Source organism: Calliopsis andreniformis, chromosome 11 (genome assembly GCF_051401765.1).
Source record: "Calliopsis andreniformis isolate RMS-2024a chromosome 11, iyCalAndr_principal, whole genome shotgun sequence".
NCBI classification, from domain to species: Eukaryota; Metazoa; Arthropoda; class Insecta; order Hymenoptera; family Andrenidae; genus Calliopsis; species Calliopsis andreniformis.
In genome coordinates, this window is record NC_135072.1 from 16687878 (window position 1) to 16705633 (window position 17756).

Genomic DNA, 17756 nt, shown 5'->3' on the forward strand with positions numbered 1-17756 from the left:
GAAATGACCATCACTTTCACACTGGTTGCAGTTATTCCTGTTATACGGTGGAGAAACTCTTGTATATTTATTGTATTTTATGCTTCGGGCGTTGACATCTATGGCCCTAACTATTCGATCTGGTGGAGCAATGCCCTAGAGTGACGCCTAGGTTGCTCGGAACGTAGAAATGACCAGTACTTTCACACTGGTTGCAGTTATTCGTTTTATACAATGGAACAACTGTTCTATTTCTTTTGCATTTTATGCTGCGGGCGTTGACTTCTAATGCCCTAACTATTCGATCTGGTGGAGCAACGCCCTAGAGTGAAGCCTAGGTTGCCCGGGAAGTAGAAATGACCATAACTTTCACACTGGTAGCAATTATTCGTTTTATACGTGGAAAAACTGTTCTACTTATTTTGTATTTCATGCTTCCGCCGTTGACTTCTAAGGCCCTAACTATTCGAACTGGTGGAGGAACGCCCTAGAGTGCAGCCTAGGTAGCCCGGAACGTAGAAATGACCATAACTTTCACACTGGTTGCTATTATTCGTTTCATACGATGGAAAAACTGTCATATTTGTATTGTATTTTATGCTTCTGGCGTTGACTTCTTAGGCCCTAACTTTTCGATCTGGTGGAACAACGCCCTAGAGTGAAGCCTAGGTTGCCCGGAACGTAGAAATGACCATCACTATCACACTGGTTGCAATTATTCCTGTTACACGGTGGAAAAACTCTTGTATATTTATTTTGTATTTCATGCTTCTGGCGTTGACTTCTAAGGCCCTATCTATTCGATCTGGTGGAGTAACGCCCTAGAGTAACGCCTAGGTTACCCGGAACGTAGAAATGACCATTACCTTCACACTGTTCGCAATTATTCGTTTTATACGATGGACAAACTGTTCTATTTACTTTGTATTGTATGTTTCGTGCGTTGACTTGTAAGGCCCTAGCTATTCCATCTGGTGGAACAACGCTCTAGGGTGAAGCCTAGGTTGCCCGGAACGTAGAAATGACCATAACTTTCACATCGGTAGCAATTATTCGTTTTATACGATGGAAAAACTGTTCTATTTATTTAGTATTTTATGCTTCGGGCGTTGGCTTCTAAGGCCCTAACTATTCAATCGGTTGCAGCAACGCCCTAGGGTGGATCCTAGGTTGCCCGGAAAGTAGAGATAACCATAACTTTCATACTGGTTGCAATTATTCGTTTTATACGACGGAAAAAGTGTTGTATTTATATTGTATTTTATGCTTCTGGCGCTGACTTCTAGGGCACTAACTATTCGATCTGGTGGAGCACCGCCCTAGAGTGAAGCCTAGGTTGGCCGGAACGTAGAAATGACCATCACTTTCACACTGGTTGCAATTATTCCTGTTGTACGGTGGAAAAACTCTTGTATATTTATTGTATTTTATGCTTCGGGCGTTGACATCTAAGGCCCTAACTATTCGATCTGGTGGAGCAATGCCCTAGAGTGAAGCCTAGGTTGCTCGGAACGTAGAAATGACCTTAACTTTCACACTGGTTGCTACTATTTGTTTTCTACGATGGAAAAGCTGTTGTATTTGTATCGTATTTTATGCTTCTGGCGTTGACTTCTTAGGCCCTAACTAGTGGATCTGGTGGAGCAATGCCTCAGAGTTAAGTCTAGGATGCCCGAAACTCCGAAATGATCATTACTTTCACACTGGTTGCGATTATCCATGCTATACAATGGAAAAACTGTTGTATTTATTTTCCAGTTTATGCTTCGGGCGTTGACTTCTAAGGCCCTAACTATTCGATCTGGCGGTGCAACGCCCTAGAGTGAAGACTAGGTTGCCGGGAACGTAGAAATGACCATAACATTCACACCGGTTGCAATTACTCGTTTTATACGATGGAAATGCTGTTGTATTTGTATCGTATTTTATGCTTCTGGCGTTGACTTCTTAGGCCCTAACTATTCCATCTGGTGGAACAACGCCTTAGGGTCAAGCCTAGGTTGCCCAGAACGTAGAAATGACCATAACGTTCACACTGGTAGCAATTATTCGTTTTGCACATGGAAAAACCGTTCTATTTTTTTGTATTTTATGCTTCGGGCGTTGACTTCTAAGGCCCTAGCTATTCGTTCTGATGGAGCAACGCCCTAGAGTGAAACCTAGGTGACCCGGAACGTAGAAATGACCAGTACTTTCACACTGGTTGCAGTTATTTGTTTTATACAATGGAACAGCTGTTCTATTTATTTTGCATTTTATGCTTCGGGCGTTGACTTCTAATGCCCTAACTATCCGATCTGGTGGAGGAACGCCCTAGAGTGCAGCCTAGGAAGCCCGGAACGTAGAAATGACCATAACTTTCACACTGGTTGCTATTATTCGTTTCATACGATGGAAAAACTGTTATATTTATATTGTATTTTATGCTTCTGGCGTTGACTTCTTAGGCCCTAACTTTTCGATCTGGTGGTACAACGCCCTAGAGTGAAGCCTAGGTTGCCCGGAACGTAGAAATGACCATCACTTTCACACTGGTTGCAATCATTCCTGTTACACGGTGGAAAAACTCTTGTATATTTATTGTGTTTTATGCTTCTGGCGTTGACTTCTTAGGCCCAAACTATTCCATCTGGTCGAACAGCGCCCTAGGGTGAAGCCTAGGTTGCCCGGAACGTAGAAATGACCATAACTTTCAGACTGGCAGCAATTATTCGTTTTATACGATGGAAAAGCTGTAGTATTTATATCGTATTTTATGCTTCTGGCGTTGACTTCTTAAGCCCTAACTATTCCATCTGGTGGAACAACGCCCTGGAGTGAAGCCTAGGTTGCCCGGAACGTAGAAATGACCATAACTTTCACACAGGTAGCAATTATTCGTTTTATACATGGAAAAACTGTTCTATTTATTTTGTATTTCATGCTTCTGGCATTGACTCCTAAGGCCCTAACTTTTCGATCTGGTGGAGTAACGCCCTAGAGTGACGACTAGGTTGCCCGGAACGTAGAAATGACCATTACTTTCACACTGTTTGCAATTATTCGTTTTATACGACGGGAAAACAGTTGCACCTTTATTGTATTTTATGCATCTGGCGTTGACATCTAAGGCCCTAACTATTCGATCTGGTGGAGCAAGGCCCTAGAGTGAAGCCTAGGTTGCCCGGAACATAGAAATGACCAGTACTTTCACACTGGTTGCAGTTATTCGTTTTATACAATGAAAGACTGTTCTATTTATTTTGCATTGTATGCTTCGGGCGCTGACTTCTAAGGCCCTAACTTTTCGATCTGGTGGTACAACGCCCTAGAATGAAGCCTAGGTTGCCCGGAACGTAGAAATGACCATCACTTTCACACTGGTTGCAATTATTCCTGTTACACGGTGGAAAGACTCTTGCATATTTATTGTGTTTTATGCTTCTGGCGCTGACTTCTTAGGCCCAAACTATTCCATCTGGTGGAACAACGCCCTAGAGTGAAGCCTAGGTTGCCCGGAACGTAGAAATGACCTTAACTTTAACACTGCTTGCAAATATACATTATATACGATGGAAGAGCTGTTGTACTTATATTGTAATTGATGCTACTGGCGTTGACTTCTTAGGCCCTAGCTATTTGATCTGGTGGAGCACCGCCCTAGAGTGAAGCCTAGGTTGCCCGGAACGTAGAACATACCATTACCTTCACAGTGGTTGCTATTATTCCTGTTATACGATGGAAAAACTGTTGCACCTTTATTGTATTTTATGCTTCTGGCGTTGACTTCATAGGGCCTAACTATTCGATCTGGTGGAACAACGCCCTAGAGTGAAACCTAGGTTGCGCGGAACGTAGAAGTGACCATTACTTACACACTGCTTGCAAATATACATTATATACGATGGAAAAGCTGTTGTACTTATATTGTAATTGATGCTACTGGCGTTGACTTCATAGGCCCTAACTATTCGATCTGGTGGAGCAACGTCCTAGAGTGAAGCCTAGGTTGACCGGAACGTAGAAATGACCATAACTTTCACACTGGTTTCCATTATTCGTTTTATACGATGGAAAAGCTGTTGTATTTATATCGTATTTTATGCTTCTGGCGTTGACTACTAAGGCCATAACTCCTCGATCTGGTGGAGCAACGCCTCAGAGTTAAGCCTAGGATGCCCGATACTTCGAAATGATCATTACTTTCGCACTGGTTGCAATTAGTCATGCTATACGATGGAAAAACTGTTGCATTCTTCTTGTATTTTACACTTCTGGCGTTGACTTCTGAGTGCGTAGCTATTAGCTGTGTGGGAGCAACGCCCTAGAGTGACGCCTAGGTTGCTCGGAACGTAGAAGTGACCATTACTTCCACACTGTTTGCAAATATACATTATATACGATGGAAAAGCTGTTGTACTTATATTGTAATTGATGCTACTGGCGTTGACTTCTTATGCCCTAACTATTTGATCTGGTGGAGCACCGCCCTAGAGTGAAGCCCAGGTTGCCCGGAACGTAGAACATACCATTACCTTCACACTGGTTGCAATTATTCCTGTTATACGATGGAAAAGCTGTTGCACCTTTATTGTATTTTATGCTTCTGGCGTTGACCTCATAGGCCCAAACTATTCGATCTGGAGGAGCAACGTCCTAGAGTGAAGCCTAGGTTGACTGGAACGTACAAATGACCATAACTTTCATACTGGTTACCATTATTCGTTTTATACGATGGGAAAGCTGTTGTATTTATATCGTATTTTATGCTTCTGATGTTGACTTTTAAGGCCGTAGCTATTAGATGTGGTGGAGCAACGCCCTTGAGTGCCGCATAGGTTGCCCGGAACGTAGAAATGACCATTACTTTCACAATTTTTGCAAATATACATTTTATACAATGGAAAAACTGTTGTAATTATATAGTATTTTAGCCTTCTGGCGTTGAATTATAAGTGCCTAGCTATTCTATCTGGTGGAGCAACGCCCTAGAGTGAAACCTAGGTTACCCGGATCGTAGAAATGACCAGTACTTTCACACTGGTTGCAGTTATTCCTGTTATACGATGGAAAAACTGTTGCACCTTTATTGCATTTTATGCTTCGGGCGTTGACTTCTAATGCCCTAACTATTCGATCTGGTGGAGCAACGCCCTAGAGTGAAGCCTAGGTTGCCCGGGAAGTAGAAATGACCATAACTTTCACACTGGTAGCAATTATTCGTTTTATACATGGAAAAACTGTTCTATTTATTTTGTATTTCATGCTTCTGGCATTGACTTCTAAGGCCCTAACTATTCGAACTGGTGGAGGAACGCCCTAGAGTGTAGCCTAGGTAGCCCGGAACGTAGAAATGACCATAACTTTCACACTGGTTGCTATTATTCGTTTCATACGATGGAAAAACTGTTATATTTGTATTGTATTTTATGCTTCTGGCGTTGACTTCTTAGGCCCTAACTTTTCGATCTGGTGGAACAACGCCCTAGAGTGAAGCCTAGGTTGCCCGGAACGTAGAAATGACCATCACTATCACACTGGTTGCAATTATTCCTGTTACACGGTGGAAAAACTCTTGTATATTTATTTTGTATTTCATGCTTCTGGCGTTGACTTCTAAGGCCCTATCTATTCGATCTGGTGGAGTAACGCCCTAGAGTAACGCCTAGGTTACCCGGAACGTAGAAATGACCATTACCTTCACACTGTTCGCAATTATTCGTTTTATACGATGGAAAAACTGTTCTATTTACTTTGTATTGTATGTTTCGTGCGTTGACTTGTAAGGCCCTAGCTATTCCATCTGGTGGAACAACGCTCTAGGGTGAAGCCTAGGTTGCCCGGAACGTAGAAATGACCATAACTTTCACATCGGTAGCAATTATTCGTTTTATACGATGGAAAAACTGTTCTATTTATTCAGTATTTTATGCTTCGGGCGTTGGCTTCTAAGGCCCTAACTATTCAATCGGTTGCAGCAACGCCCTAGGGTGGATCCTAGGTTGCCCGGAAAGTAGAGATAACCATAACTTTCATACTGGTTGCAATTATTCGTTTTATACGACGGAAAAAGTGTTGTATTTATATTGTATTTTATGCTTCTGGCGCTGACTTCTAGGGCACTAACTATTCGATCTGGTGGAGCACCGCCCTAGAGTGAAGCCTAGGTTGGCCGGAACGTAGAAATGACCATCACTTTCACACTGGTTGCAATTATTCCTGTTGTACGGTGGAAAAACTCTTGTATATTTATTGTATTTTATGCTTCGGGCGTTGACATCTAAGGCCCTAACTATTCGATCTGGTGGAGCAATGCCCTAGAGTGAAGCCTAGGTTGCTCGGAACGTAGAAATAACCTTAACTTTCACACTGGTTGCTATTATTTGTTTTCTACGATGGAAAAGCTGTTGTATTTGTATCGTATTTTATGCTTCTGGCGTTGACTTCTTAGGCCCTAACTATTCCATCTGGTGGAACAACGCCCTAGGGTCAAGCCTAGGTTGCCCGGAACGTAGAAATTACCATAACTTTCACACTCGTAGGAATTATTCGTTTTATACGATGGAACAACTGTTCTATTCATTTTGTATTTCATGCTTCTGGCGTTGACTGCTATGGCCCTAACTATTCAATCTGTTGGAACAACGCCCTAGGGTGAAGCCTAGGTTGCCCGGAAAGTAGAAATGACCATAACTTTCACACTGGTTGCTATTATTCGTTCTATACGATGGAAAAACTGTTATATTTATATTGTATCTTATGCTTCTGGCGTTGACTTCTTAGGCCCTAACAATTCGATCTGGTGGAACAACGCCCTAGGGTGAAGCCTAGGGTGCCCCGAACGTAGAAATGTCCATAGCTTTTACACTGGTAGCAATTATTCGTTTTATACAATTCAAAAACTGTTCTATTTATTTTGTATTTTATGCTTCGGGCGTTGACTTCTAAGGCCCTAACTGTTTGATCTGGTGGAGCAACGCCCTAGAGTGAAGCCTAGGCTGCCCGGAACGTAGAAATGACCATAACTTTTACACTGGTTGCTATTATTCGTTCTATACGATGGAAAAACTGTTATATTTATATTGTATCTTATGCTTCTGGCGTCGACTTCTTAGGCCCTAACAATTCGATCTGGTGGAACAACGCCCTAGAGTGAAACCTAGGTTGCCCGGAACGTAGAAATTACCATAACTTTCACACTCGTAGGAATTATTCGTTTTATACGATGGAACAACTGTTCTATTCATTTTGTATTTCATGCTTCATGCGTTGACTGCTATGGCCCTAACTATTCAATCTGTCGGAACAACGCCCTAGGGTGAAGCCTAGGTTGCCCGGAAAGTAGAAATGACCATAACTTTCACACTGGTTGCTATTATTCGTTCTATACGATGGAAAAACTGTTATATCTATATTGTATCTTTTGCTTCTGGCGTTGACTTCTTAGGCCCTAACTATTCGATCTGGTGGAACAACGCCCTAGAGTGAAACCTAGGTTGCCCGGAACGTAGAAATTACCATAACTTTCACACTCGTAGGAATTATTCGTTTTATACGATGGAACAGCTGTTCTATTCATTTTGTATTTCATGCTTCTGGCGTTGACTGCTATGGCCCTAACTATTCAATCTGTTGGAACAACGCCCTAGGGTGAAGCCTAGGTTGCCCGGAAAGTAGAAATGACCATAACTTTCACACTGGTTGCTATTATTCGTTCTATACGATGGAAAAACTGTTATATTTATATTGTATCTTATGCTTCTGGCGTTGACTTCTTAGGCCCTAACAATTCGATCTGGTGGAACAACGCCCTAGGGTGAAGCCTAGGGTGCCCCGAACGTTGAAATGTCCATAGCTTTTACACTGGTAGCAATTATTCGTTTTATACAATTCAAAAACTGTTCTATTTATTTTGTATTTTATGCTTCGGGCGTTGACTTCTAAGGCCCTAACTGTTTGATCTGGTGGAGCAACGCCCTAGAGTGAAGCCTAGGTTGCCCGGAACGTAGAAATGACCATAACTTTTACACTGGTTGCTATTATTCGTTCTATACGATGGAAAAACTGTTATATTTATATTGTATCTTATGCTTCTGGCGTTGACTTCTTAGGCCCTAACAATTCGATCTGGTGGAACAACGCCCTAGAGTGAAGCCTACGTTGCCTGGAACGTACAAATGACCATCACTTTCACACGGGTTGCAATTATTCCTGTTATAGGATGGAAAGACTGTTGTATTTTTATTGTATTTTATGCTTCAGGCGTTGACATCTGAGGCCGCAGCTATTCGATGTGGTGGAACAACGCCCTGGGGTGAAGCCTATGTTGCCCGGAACGTAGAAATCACCATAAATTTGACACTGGTTGCTATTATTCGTTTTATGCGATGGAAAAACTGTTATATTTATATTGTACTTTATGCTTCTGGCGTTGCCTTGTTAGGCCCTAACTGTTCGATCTGGTAGAACAACGCCCTAGAGTGAAGCCTCGGTTACCCGGAACGTAGAAATGACCAGTACTTTCACACTGATAGCAGTGACTCCTGTTATACGATGGAAAAACTGTTACATCTTTATTGAATTCTATGCTTCTGGCGTTGACTTCTAAGGCCCTATCTATGCTATCTGGTGGAACAACACCCTAGAGTGAGGCCTAGGTTGCCCGGAACGTAGAAATGACCATCACTTCCATACTGGTAGCAATCATTCGTTTTATACGATGGAAAAACTGTTGCATTTATTTTGTATTTTATGCTTCGGGCGTTGACTTCTATGGCCCTACCTATTCGATCTGTTGGAGCAACACCCTACAGTCAAGCCTAGGTTGCCCGGAACGTAGAAATGACCATTACTTTCACACTGTTTGCAATTATTCTTTTTATACGATGGAAAAGGTGTTGTATTTATATTGTATCTTATGCTTCTAGCGTTGACTTCTTAGGCCCTAACAATTCGATCTGGTGGAACAACGCCCTAGAGTGAAGCCTCCGTTGCCTGGTACGTACAAATGACCATCACTTTCACACGGGTTGCAATTATTCCTGTTATAGGATGGAAAGACTGTTGTATTTTTATTGTATTTTATGGTTCAGGCGTTGTCATCTGAGGCCGCAGCTATTCGATGTGGTGGAAGAACGCCATAGGGTGAAGCCTAGGTTGCCGGGAACGTAGAAATGACCATAACTTTCACACTGGTCGCTATTATTCGTTTTATACGATCGAGAAACTGTTATATTTATATTGTGTTTTATGCTTCTGGCGTTGCCTTCTTAGGCCCTAGCTGTTCGATCTGGTGGAACAACAACCTAGAGTGAAGCCTAGGTTGCCCGTAACGTAGAAATGACTATAACTTTCACTCTGATTTGCTATTATTCGTTCTATATGATGGAAGAGCTGTTATATTTATATTGCATTTTATGCTGCTGGCGTTCACTTCTTAGGCCCTAACTATTCGATCTGGTGGAACAACGCCCTGGGGTGAAGCCTAGGTTGCCCGGAACGTAGAAATGACCATAACTTTGACACTGGTTGCTATTATTCGTTTTATACGATGGAAAAACTGTTCTATTTATTTTGTATTTTATGCTTCGGGCGTTGACTTCTAAGGCCCTATCTGTTTGATCTGGTGGAGCAACGCTCTAGAGTGAAGCCTAGGTTGCCAGGAACGTAGAAGTGACCATAACTTTCACACTGGATGCTATTATTCGTTTTATACGATGGAAAGACTGTTATATTTATATTGTATCTTATGCTTCTGGCGTTAACTTCTTAGGCCCTAACAATTCGATCTGGTGGATCAACGCCCTAGAGTGAAGCCTAGGTTGCCTGGAACGTACAAATGACCATCACTTTCACACGGGTTGCAATTATTCCTGTTATAGGATGGAAAGACTGTTGTATTTTTATTGTATTTTATGCTTCAGGCGTTGACTTCTGAGGCCGTAGCTATACGATGTGGTGGAAGAACGCCATAGAGTGAAGCCTAGGTTGCCCGGAACGTTGAAATGACCATCCCTTTCAAACTGGTTGCAATTATTCCGGTTATATGATGGAAAAACTGTTGTATTTTTATTGCATTTTATGCTTCGGGCATTGACTTCTAAGGCTCTAACTATACAATCTGTTGGAGCAACGCCCTAGGGTGTAGCCTAGGTTGCCCGGAAAGTAGAAATGACCACAACTTTCATACTGGTTGCAATTACTCGTTTTATATGATGGAAAAACTGTTGTATTTATATTGTATTTTATGCTTCTGGCGTTCACTTCTGAGGCCCTAACTATTCGATATGGTGGAACAACGCCCTAGGGTGAAGCCTAGGGTGCCCCGAACGTAGAAATGTCCATAGCTTTTACACTGGTAGCAATTATTCGTTTTATACAAATCAAAAACTGTTCTATTTATTTTGTATTTTATGCTTCGGGCGTTGACTTCTAAGGCCCTAACTGTTTGATCTGGTGGAGCAACGCCCTAGAGTGAAGCCTAGATTGCCCGGAACGTAGAAATGACCATAACTTTCACACTGGTTGCTATTATTCGTTCTACACGATGGAAATACTGTTATATTTATATTGTATCTTATGCTTCTGGCGTTGACTTCTTAGGCCCTAACAATTCGATCTGGTGGAACAACGCCCTAGAGTGAAGCCTACGTTGCCTGGAACGTACAAATGACCATCACTTTCACACGGGTTGCAATTATTCCTGTTATAGGATGGAAAGACTGTTGTATTTTTATTGTATTTTATGCTTCAGGCGTTGACATCTGAGGCCGCAGCTATTCGATGTGGTGGAAGAACGCCATAGAGTGAAGCGTAGGTTGCCCGGAACGTAGAAATGACCATAACTTTCATACTGGTTGCAATTATTCGTTTTATATGATGGCAGAACTGTTGTATTTATATTGTATTTTATGCTGCTGGCGTTCACTTCTTAGGCCCTAACTATTCGATCTGGTGGAACAACGCCCTGGGGTGAAGCCTATGTTGCCCGGAACGTAGAAATGACCATAACTTTGACACTGCTTGCTATTATTCGTTTTATACGATGGAAAAACTGTTGTATTTATATTGTATTTTATGCTTCGGTCGTTGACTTCTAAGGCCCTAACTATTCAATCTGTTGGGTCAACGCCCTAGAGTGAAGCCTAGGTTGCTCGGAATTTAGAAATGACTTTAACTTACACTGGTCCAAATTATTCGTTTTATACGATGGAAAAGCTGTTGTATTTTGTATCGTATTTTATGCTTCTGGCGTTGACTTCTAAGGCCCTATCTATGCTATCTGGTGGAACAACACCCTAGAGTGAGGCCTAGGTTGCCCGGAACGTAGAAACGACCATCACTTCCGTACTGGTAGCAATCATTCGTTTTATACGATGGAAAAACTGTTGCATTTATTTTGTATTTTATGCTTCGGGCGTTGACTTCTATGGCCCTACCTATTCGATCTGTTGGAGCAACACCCTACAGTCAAGCCTAGGTTGCCCGGAACGTAGAAATGACCATTACTTTCACACTGTTTGCAATTATTCTTTTTATACGATGGAAAAGGTGTTGTATTTATATTGTATCTTATGCTTCTAGCGTTGACTTCTATGTCCATAGCTATGCGATCTGGTGGAGCAGCGCCCTAGAGTGAAACCTAGGTTGCCCGGAACGTAGAAATTACCATAACTTTCACACTCGTAGGAATTATTCGTTTTATACGATGGAACAACTGTTCTATTCATTTTGTATTTCATGCTTCTGGCGTTGACTGCTATGGCCCTAACTATTCAATCTGTTGGAACAACGCCCTAGGATGAAGCCTAGGTTGCCCGGAAAGTAGAAATGACCATAACTTTCACACTGGTTGCTATTATTCTTTCTATACGATGGAAAAACTGTTATATTTATATTGTATCTTATGCTTCTGGCGCTGACTTCTTAGGCCCTAACAATTCGATCTGGTGGAACAACGCCCTAGAGTGAAACCTAGGTTGCCCGGAACGTAGAAATTACCATAACTTTCACACTCGTAGGAATTATTCGTTTTATACGATGGAACAACTGTTCTATTCATTTTGTATTTCATGCTTCTGGCGTTGACTGCTATGGCCCTAACTATTCAATCTGTTGGAACAACGCCCTAGGGTGAAGCCTAGGTTGCCCGGAAAGTAGAAATGACCATAACTTTCACACTGGTTGGTATTATTCGTTCTATACGATGGAAAAACTGTTATATTTATATTGTATCTTATGCTTCTGGCGTTGACTTCTTAGGCCCTACCAATTCGATCTGGTGGAACAACGCCCTAGAGTGAAGCCTACGTTGCCTGGAACGTACAAATGACCATCACTTTCACACGGGTTGCAATTATTCCTGTTATAGGATGGAAAGACTGTTGTATTTTTATTGTATTTTATGCTTCAGGCGTTGACATCTGAGGCCGCAGCTATTCGATGTGGTGGAAGAACACCATAGGGTGAAGCCTAGGTTGCCGGGAACGTAGAAATGACCATAACTTTCACACTGGTCGCTATTATTCGTTTTATACGATGGAGAAACTGTTATATTTATATTGTGTTTTATGCTTCTGGCGTTGCCTTCTTAGGCCCTAGCTGTTCGATCTGGTGGAACAACGCCCTAGAGTGAAGCCTAGGTTGCCCGTTACGTAGAAATGACTATAACTTTCACTCTGGTTGCTATTATTCGTTCTATATGATGGAAGAACTGTTGTATTTATATTGCATTTTATGCTGGTGGCGTTCACTTCTTAGGCCCTAACTATTCGATCTGGTGGAACAACGCCCTGGGGTGAAGCCTAGGTTGCCCGGAACGTAGAAATGACCATAACTTTGACACTGATTGTTATTATTCGTTTTATACGATGGAAAAACTGTTCTATTTATTTTGTATTTTATGCTTCGGGCGTTGACTTCTATGGCCCTATCTGTTTGATCTGGTGGAGCAACGCTCTAGAGTGAAGCCTAGGTTGCCAGGAACGTAGAAGTGACCCTAACTTTCACACTGGATGCTATTATTCGTTTTATACGATGGAAAGACTGTTATATTTATATTGTATCTTATGCTTCTGGCGTTAACTTCTTAGGCCCTAACAATTCGATCTGGTGGATCAACGCCCTAGAGTGAAGCCTAGGTTGCCTGGAACGTACAAATGACCATCACTTTCACACGGGTTGCAATTATTCCTGTTATAGGATGGAAAGACTGTTGTATTTTTATTGTATTTTATGCTTCAGGCGTTGACTTCTGAGGCCGTAGCTATACGATGTGGTGGAAGAACGCCATAGAGTGAAGCCTAGGTTGCCCGGAACGTTGAAATGACCATCCCTTTCAAACTGGTTGCAATTATTCCGGTTATATGATGGAAAAACTGTTGTATTTTTATTGCATTTTATGCTTCGGGCATTGACTTCTAAGGCCCTAACTATTCAATCTTTTGGAGCAACGCCCTAGGGTGTAGCCTAGGTTGCCCGGAAAGTAGAAATGACCACAACTTTCATACTGGTTGCAATTACTCGTTTTATATGATGGAAAAACTGTTGTATTTGTATTGTATTTTATGCTTCTGGCGTTCACTTCTGAGGCCCTAACTATTCGATATGGTGGAACAACGCCCTAGGGTGAAGCCTAGGGTGCCCGGAACGTAGAAATGTCCATAGCTTTTACACTGGTAGCAATTATTCGTTTTATACAATTCAAAAACTGTTCTATTTATTTTGTATTTTATGCTTCGGGCGTTGACTTCTAAGGCCCTAACTGTTTGATCTGGTGGAGCAACGCCCTAGAGTGAAGCCTAGGTTGCCCGGAACGTAGAAATGACCATAACTTTCACACTGGTTGCTATTATTCGTTCTATACGATGGAAAAACTGTTATATTTATATTGTATCTTATGCTTCTGGCGTTGACTTCTTAGGCGCTAACAATTCGATCTAGTGGAACAACGCCCTAGAGTGAAGCCTACGTTGCCTGGAACGTACAAATGACCATCACTTTCACACGGGTTGCAATTATTCCTGTTGTAGGATGGAAAGACTGTTGTATTTTTATTGTATTTTAAGCTTCAGGCGTTGACTTCTGAGGCCTCAGCTATTCGATGTGGTGGAAGAACGCCATAGAGTGAAGCGTAGGTTGCCCGGAACGTAGAAATGACCATAACTTTCATACTTGTTGCAATTATTCGTTTTATATGATGGAAGAACTGTTGTATTTATATTGTATTTTGTGCTGCTGGCGTTTACTTCTTAAGCCCTAACTATTCGATCTGGTGGAACAACGCCCTGGGGTGAAGCCTATGTTGCCCGGAACGTAGAAATGACCATAACTTTCACACTGGTTGCTATTATTCGTTTTATGCGATGGAAAAACTGTTATATTTATATTGTACTTTATGCTTCTGGCGTTGCCTTGTTAGGCCCTAACTGTTCGATCTGGTAGAACAACGCCCTAGAGTGAAGCCTAGGTTACCCGGAACGTAGAAATGACCAGTACTTTCACACTGATAGCAGTGACTCCTGTTATACGATGGAAAAACTGTTGCATCTTTATTGAATTCTATGCTTCTGGCGTTGACTTCAAAGGCCCTATCTATGCTATCTGGTGGAACAACACCCTAGAGTGAGGCCTAGGTTGCCCGGAACGTAGAAATGACCATCACTTCCATACTGGTAGCAATCATTCGTTTTATACGATGAAAAAACTGTTGCATTTATTTTGTATTTTATGCTTCTGGCGTTGACTTCTATGGCCCTACCTATTCGATCTGTTGGAGCAACACCCTACAGTCAAGCCTAGGTTGCCCGGAACGTAGAAATGACCATAACTTTGACACTGCTTGCTATTATTCGTTTTATACGATGGAAAAACTGTTGTATTTATATTGTATTTTATGCTTCGGTCGTTGACTTCTATGGCCCTAACTATTCAATCTGTTGGGTCAACGCCCTAGAGTGAAGCCTAGGTTGCTCGGAATGTAGAAATGACTTTAACTTACACTGGTCCCAATTATTCGTTTTATACGATGGAAAAGCTGTTGTATTTTGTATCGTATTTTATGCTTCGGGCGTTTACTTCTAAGGCCCTCAGTATTCGATCTGGTGGAGCGACGCTCTAGACTCAAACCTAGGTTTCCCGGAACGTAGAAATAACCACAACTTTCATACCTGTTGCAATTATTCGTTTTATACGATGGAAAAACTGTCGTATTTATATTGTTTTTTATGCTTCTGGCGTTGACTTCTCAGGCCCTAACTATTCAATCTGTTGGAGCACCGCCCTAGAGTGAAGCCTAGGCCGCTCGGAACGTAGAAATGACCATAACTTTGACACTGATTGTTATTATTCGTTTTATACGATGGAAAAACTGTTCTATTTATTTTGTATTTTATGCTTCGGGCGTTGACTTCTATGGCCCTATCTGTTTGATCTGGTGGAGCAACGCTCTAGAGTGAAGCCTAGGTTGCCAGGAACGTAGAAGTGACCCTAACTTTCACACTGGATGCTATTATTCGTTTTATACGATGGAAAGACTGTTATATTTATATTGTATCTTATGCTTCTGGCGTTAACTTCTTAGGCCCTAACAATTCGATCTGGTGGATCAACGCCCTAGAGTGAAGCCTAGGTTGCCTGGAACGTACAAATGACCATCACTTTCACACGGGTTGCAATTATTCCTGTTATAGGATGGAAAGACTGTTGTATTTTTATTGTATTTTATGCTTCAGGCGTTGACTTCTGAGGCCGTAGCTATACGATGTGGTGGAAGAACGCCATAGAGTGAAGCCTAGGTTGCCCGGAACGTTGAAATGACCATCCCTTTCAAACTGGTTGCAATTATTCCGGTTATATGATGGAAAAACTGTTGTATTTTTATTGCATTTTATGCTTCGGGCATTGACTTCTAAGGCCCTAACTATTCAATCTGTTGGAGCAACGCCCTAGGGTGTAGCCTAGGTTGCCCGGAAAGTAGAAATGACCACAACTTTCATACTGGTTGCAATTACTCGTTTTATATGATGGAAAAACTGTTGTATTTGTATTGTATTTTATGCTTCTGGCGTTCACTTCTGAGGCCCTAACTATTCGATATGGTGGAACAACGCCCTAGGGTGAAGCCTAGGGTGCCCGGAACGTAGAAATGTCCATAGCTTTTACACTGGTAGCAATTATTCGTTTTATACAATTCAAAAACTGTTCTATTTATTTTGTATTTTATGCTTCGGGCGTTGACTTCTAAGGCCCTAACTGTTTGATCTGGTGGAGCAACGCCCTAGAGTGAAGCCTAGGTTGCCCGGAACGTAGAAATGACCATAACTTTCACACTGGTTGCTATTATTCGTTCTATACGATGGAAAAACTGTTATATTTATATTGTATCTTATGCTTCTGGCGTTGACTTCTTAGGCGCTAACAACTCGATCTAGTGGAACAACGCCCTAGAGTGAAGCCTACGTTGCCTGGAACGTACAAATGACCATCACTTTCACACGGGTTGCAATTATTCCTGTTGTAGGATGGAAAGACTGTTGTATTTTTATTGTATTTTAAGCTTCAGGCGTTGACTTCTGAGGCCTCAGCTATTCGATGTGGTGGAAGAACGCCATAGAGTGAAGCGTAGGTTGCCCGGAACGTAGAAATGACCATAACTTTCATACTTGTTGCAATTATTCGTTTTATATGATGGAAGAACTGTTGTATTTATATTGTATTTTGTGCTGCTGGCGTTTACTTCTTAAGCCCTAACTATTCGATCTGGTGGAACAACGCCCTGGGGTGAAGCCTATGTTGCCCGGAACGTAGAAATGACCATAACTTTCACACTGGTTGCTATTATTCGTTTTATGCGATGGAAAAACTGTTATATTTATATTGTACTTTATGCTTCTGGCGTTGCCTTGTTAGGCCCTAACTGTTCGATCTGGTAGAACAACGCCCTAGAGTGAAGCCTAGGTTACCCGGAACGTAGAAATGACCAGTACTTTCACACTGATAGCAGTGACTCCTGTTATACGATGGAAAAACTGTTGCATCTTTATTGAATTCTATGCTTCTGGCGTTGACTTCAAAGGCCCTATCTATGCTATCTGGTGGAACAACACCCTAGAGTGAGGCCTAGGTTGCCCGGAACGTAGAAATGACCATCACTTCCATACTGGTAGCAATCATTCGTTTTATACGATGAAAAAACTGTTGCATTTATTTTGTATTTTATGCTTCTGGCGTTGACTTCTATGGCCCTACCTATTCGATCTGTTGGAGCAACACCCTACAGTCAAGCCTAGGTTGCCCGGAACGTAGAAATGACCATAACTTTGACACTGCTTGCTATTATTCGTTTTATACGATGGAAAAACTGTTGTAATTATATTGTATTTTATGCTTCGGTCGTTGACTTCTAAGGCCCTAACTATTCAATCTGTTGGGTCAACGCCCTAGAGTGAAGCCTAGGTTGCTCGGAATGTAGAAATGACTTTAACTTACACTGGTCCCAATTATTCGTTTTATACGATGGAAAAGCTGTTGTATTTTGTATCGTATTTTATGCTACGGGCGTTTACTTCTAAGGCCCTCAGTATTCGATCTGGTGGAGCGACGCTCTAGACTCAAACCTAGGTTTCCCGGAACGTAGAAATAACCACAACTTTCATACCTGTTGCAATTATTCGTTTTATACGATGGAAAAACTGTTGTATTTATATTGTTTTTTATGCTTCTGGCGTTGACTTCTCAGGCCCTAACTATTCAATCTGTTGGAGCACCGCCCTAGAGTGAAGCCTAGGCCGCTCGGAACG